Source organism: Macrobrachium nipponense, chromosome 9 (assembly GCF_015104395.2).
Source record: "Macrobrachium nipponense isolate FS-2020 chromosome 9, ASM1510439v2, whole genome shotgun sequence".
Taxonomy (NCBI): Eukaryota; Metazoa; Arthropoda; class Malacostraca; order Decapoda; family Palaemonidae; genus Macrobrachium; species Macrobrachium nipponense.
In genome coordinates this window covers 25,087,091-25,092,090 of record NC_061110.1, presented here as the reverse complement: position 1 = coordinate 25,092,090, position 5,000 = coordinate 25,087,091, and the positions used below count along the sequence as shown (strand labels likewise).

The 5,000-nt window shown below is 35.0% G+C and overlaps 1 long non-coding RNA gene across 1 annotated transcript in view; it reads left to right on the top strand.

Moving 5' to 3' along the window:
- LOC135218480 (uncharacterized) overlaps positions 1 to 5,000 on the top strand; it is a 530,865-nt gene that overhangs the window by 282,200 nt on the left and 243,665 nt on the right. The gene's annotated exons all lie outside the window — the stretch shown is intronic.

Genomic DNA, 5,000 nt, shown 5'->3' with positions numbered 1-5,000 from the left:
GCGTGTGTGTTTGTGTAAAAATGTCATAGAAGTGAATCGTAGTACGTGAAATACAAATATAGATACCAGCTGTTGACTGAAGCTATTTGATAGCATACATGCAGTGAAAAGATTGAAGGGTTGAAAAACATACTTTCAAAGAAATAACACAAAAAGTTCTACGAATGGATAAAATATCGATCGGTGTTATATGAAAATTTCACCAAATGTAAATTCCACTACGGTATAATCCACCATGGCGAATTCCACCAGTCAACCCCAGAATTTACTAACACTTTTCATACCGCGTGAAAGAGCTCTTTATTCTGATTCCACTGATATATAGAATGTTGCATAAGTCATCATGTAAGAACCAATACAATAGGTTTTATTTCTTTCAATTTCGCTGCCAAACGTATGACGTCAAAATACCTTCCAGAGAGACAATTGGTTGGTACAATGGGAAGGAACATTTCATACACCGATCTCTCATGGTCTATGCAGGGGTTCCCAAACTGCGGTTCATGATCCCCAAAGGGGTCATGAGCCTTTTTCTGGGGGTTATGGAGGATCCAAGATTTTGAGGAATTTTTTTAATGATATTTAGGGATTTTAATTAGCTTGCTTATATTTAGTTTCTGTCGTAAGACTATCTTCGTTCCTAATATTTGATTAACCTTTAGTTTGATGTTTAAAATGTATCTGCGCCATTGGAAATTAGTACATTTTCAGAAGGCTTGTAATGGTGGGGGTCATGGTAGGTTTGGTACTACTGGAAGGGGTCACGTACTGGAAAAGCTTGGGAACCACTGTCTTAGACCATGAGATTTCTCTCGGTCTCTGTACAGTCTTTGGGAAGGTGATTGTAATTAAAGAGATGAAACAAGGCGTGAGTTTCATAAATACCTCCTCAAACCTAATGACTGTCATTGTTGTTTCATGATGATTGTCCAGTACTTATGGTAATTAGGGTTGTTGGGTACTTGTAATAACCGTTGGTTTCTTTCCTTTATTTATTTGAATTCTAGGCTCTCCCTTTTTAGTTTTCTGTAAAAGGAACTATTGTGCCGGCTTTCTCTGTCCGTCACCCCTCAGATCTTAAAAAACTAGAGGCTAGAGGGCTGCAAATTAGTATGTTGATCATCCACCCCCCAATCATCAACCATACCAAATTGCAGCCCTCTAGCCTCAGTAGCTTTTTTTGTATTTAAGGTTAAAGTTAGCCATAATCGGGCTTCTGGCATCCATACAGGATAAGCCACCACCAGGTCGTGGTTAAAGTTTCATGGGTCGCGGCTAATACAGCCTTATACCGAGATCACCTAAAGATTGATCTGTTTTGGGTGACCATTGATTATACGGCTAGACTGCACCGAAGAAACTTGGGCACATTTTTTGCTTTTTCTTTTTCCTATTTTTTTTATCATGGCTGCAACATCCATCACATCAAAGAAGGGCAAACGTTAGCTTTACGATGAAGAAAAACGTATACTGTATAGGAAAAGCATTGGGATAACAGTAGCAAAACCCAGACATGTTGGCAAAACGTTTGGCAACTTCTATGATTGCATCTGCAAAATTTCTGTTAATTTTAATTCTGATTTGGATTCTTGAGACTGGATAGCAGTCCTTCAACCGAATTGCTTCACAAGAGAAGATAAAAATAAAAAAGCGACAAAAGAAAATATATATATTTATATATTTGTCGTTAAAAAAATGTCGTTACGGATAAAATATGATATCGTTTTTGCTAGTTTGCGTCATCCAAAACTTATGATAAATTCCCCTTTGAAATGGTAGATACTTGAAGCTATTTATATCAGCTATTGCACACTGATACGGCCGGAGAAAAATGAATAGAAATATCTGGTGATTCGATGCCAGAGAGAGAGAGAGAGAGAGAGAGAGAGAGTAGAGAGAAGAGAGAGAGAGAGAGAAGAGAGAGAGAGAGAGAGAGAGAGAGTCGACATCGGGTACCCGTGTTGTAAGTTATTTTCCTGTGAAAAGCAATGAAATTTATATACAAGCGTAAATAAATACATAATATATAATTAGATTAATACATAATTAGATTGTAAATTGTAAGATGTAATACGAAAGCTCTTATTGCCATATATATATATATATATATATATATATATATATATTATATATATATATATATTTTATATATATATTTATATATATATTTATATATATATATATATTTATTTATATGTATGTTCCATCTCTCCTGAAACATACATCCTGCCTATGTGAACTCTCGAGAGAGACTGAGAGTTTCCAGCCCTGTGATTGGCTTATCAACAGCCGCTCGTGAACCCTCGAGAGAGACTGAGAGTTTCTAGCCCTGTGATTGGCTTATCAACAGCCAATCAGGAGCGTCGTAAGGGACTGACCTAGACGTCAAATGCACGGCTGATGTGAATCTACTATAGTAGTAAACACCGTATGGTACGTGTAAAGTAGATGGTCGCGTGAAGATATCCTTTATATTAATATAATTTGTCGACAACACACTATAGTAATGGGTGCATATAATACTTTGATTCCCGAGGGGCTAGTACTAAACACGGCGTCCTAAGGAGCTTCCGTCATGTTTAGTAGTACTAGAACCTTGGAGTAGGTGACGCGCATTTACAAGCCGTGGTTGACTTCTAGCCCGATTCGAATGACAAAAGGCTCAAGAATGAAAATAATAGTCCTTATAGAAATGTTTTTAAAAATGGCAATTATATCATCGTAATTTTTCACGTCAGAACCTGACAGAAATCGGGTGGATGCTCAAAATGCAAATTTTGAAAATGTCGACTTAAAATTCAGGAATCAACTTCTGTTTGCCAAGTCATTGATCTTGACTAATTATGCGGAACGAATGGGTGCTAGTGTTTCAGCCAGGGATGTATGTTTGTTTGTTATATGTCATAGTTAACTAAATTTTTCTTTCTTTCTTTTACAGGTACGTTCGTTTGTGGTTAGTCATATCACTGAAGATTGAAAGCTAACGCTTCAGGTAGGTAATTTGATAGATTAAGGTGATAGCTATTATTATTTTTAATTATTATTATTATTATTATTATTATTATTATTATTATTATTAAAATGAACGGCGGCGCTTCAAGAAACGTCTATTTATCAAGATGTTTATATCACGATGACAAAGTTGGGTGATTTGATTAAGGAGATATTTATATTTTATTATTATCATTATTATCATTAACGGCGACTTCTAATGATAAGCCTGTTTATTAAGGCGATGCTTGTAACATTATTATCATTAAACATTACCCAACCGATTAACCGCATCAAATCAAACTTTGTTTGCCCCGAAGATGGTAGTGCCGTTAGTGCACCTCACGTGGTGCACTGTAGGCGTTTAAGTACTTGAAGTTCTTTGCAGCGTCCCTTCGGGTCATAACTGCACACCCTTTCGTTCCTTTTACCGTACCTCCATTCGTATTCTTTCATCTTACTTTCCACCCTCTCCTAACAATTGTATCATAGTGCAACTGCTTTGAGGTTTTCCTCCTGTTACACATTTGAAACCTTTCTACTCTTAACTTCCCTTTCAGCGCTGAATGACCTCGTAGGTCCCAGCGCGTGGTCTTGGGGCTAAATTTTATATTCCATCCAAACTTTATTTGACGCGTAATCGAGAGAGCGAATCTTGGTCCCTGGAGGTGATCTCAGGGATTCTGGACTCAGTCGAGAGAGAGAGAGAGAGAGAGAGAGAGAGAGAGAGAGAGAGAGAGAGAGGCTTGAGAAAGTTTCGTTCGGACAAACATGTTTTCGTCACGAGACAATTTTCCTCGTGAGAGTAAATAAGAAATATCTCGCCCGCAACGGCAGGAGCTTCTTCTGCCTTTCTTCTACTCGGTGTCTGGTGATGAGTTTGCCTTCGGATTACTCTGTTTTCCGCTTTTTCGATGAAATCTCTTTATCCCAGCATGGTTGTTAGTTTTCTGTAATAATAATAATAATAATAATAATAATAATAATAATAATAATAATAATATAATAATAACTACGTATTAAGATGGCTCGCACTTTTTCTGTCCGCCCTCAGATCTCAAAATTTGCTGAGGGTAGAGGGCTGCAAATTGGTATATGTTGATCATCCACCCTCCAATCATCACACATATCAAATTGCAGCTCTCTAGCCTCAGTAGTTTTTATTTTGCTTAAAATTGACTGTACGTCTCATTCTTCCTTAAAATTTAGTGTACGTTTCATTCGTCCTTAAAATTTAGTATAAGGTTGATTCTTCCTTAAAATTTAAAGTACGTTTCATTCTTCCTTAATATTTAAAGTACATTTCATTTTTCCTTAAAATTTAAAGTACGTTTCATTCTTCCTTAAAATTTAGTGTACTTTCATTCGTCCTTAAAATTTATTATAAGGTTCATTCTTCCTTAAAATTTAAAGTACGTTTCATTCTTCCTTAAAATTTAAAGTACATTTCATTCTTCCTTAAAATTTAAAGTACGTTTCATTCTTCCTTAAAATTTTAGTGTACTTTTCATTCGTCCTTAAAAATTTAGTATAAGGTTTTTTAATTTTTAAAAAGTACGTTTCATTCTTCCTTAAAATTTAGTAACTTTTCATTCGTCCTTAAAATTCATTATAGGTTTCATTCTTCCTTAGAATTAAGTATACGTTTCATTCTGCCTTAAAATTTAGTGTACGTTTAATTCACCCTTAAAATTTAGTATACTTTTAATTCTTCCTTAAAATTTAGTATAAGTTTCATTCTTCCTTAAAATTTAGTATAGGTTTCATTCTTCCTCAAAATTTAGTATAGTTTCATTCTTCCTTAAAATTTAGTGTACGGTTCATTCTTCCTTAAAATTTAGTGTACGGTTCATTCTTCCTTAAAATTAAGTATATGTGTCATTCTTCCTTAAGAGTTAAAGTACCTTTCATTCTTAAAATTTAAAGTACGTTTCATTCTTCCTTGAAATTTAGTATACATTTCTTTCGTCCTCGAAATTTATAAGTTTCATTCTTCCTTAAAATTAAGT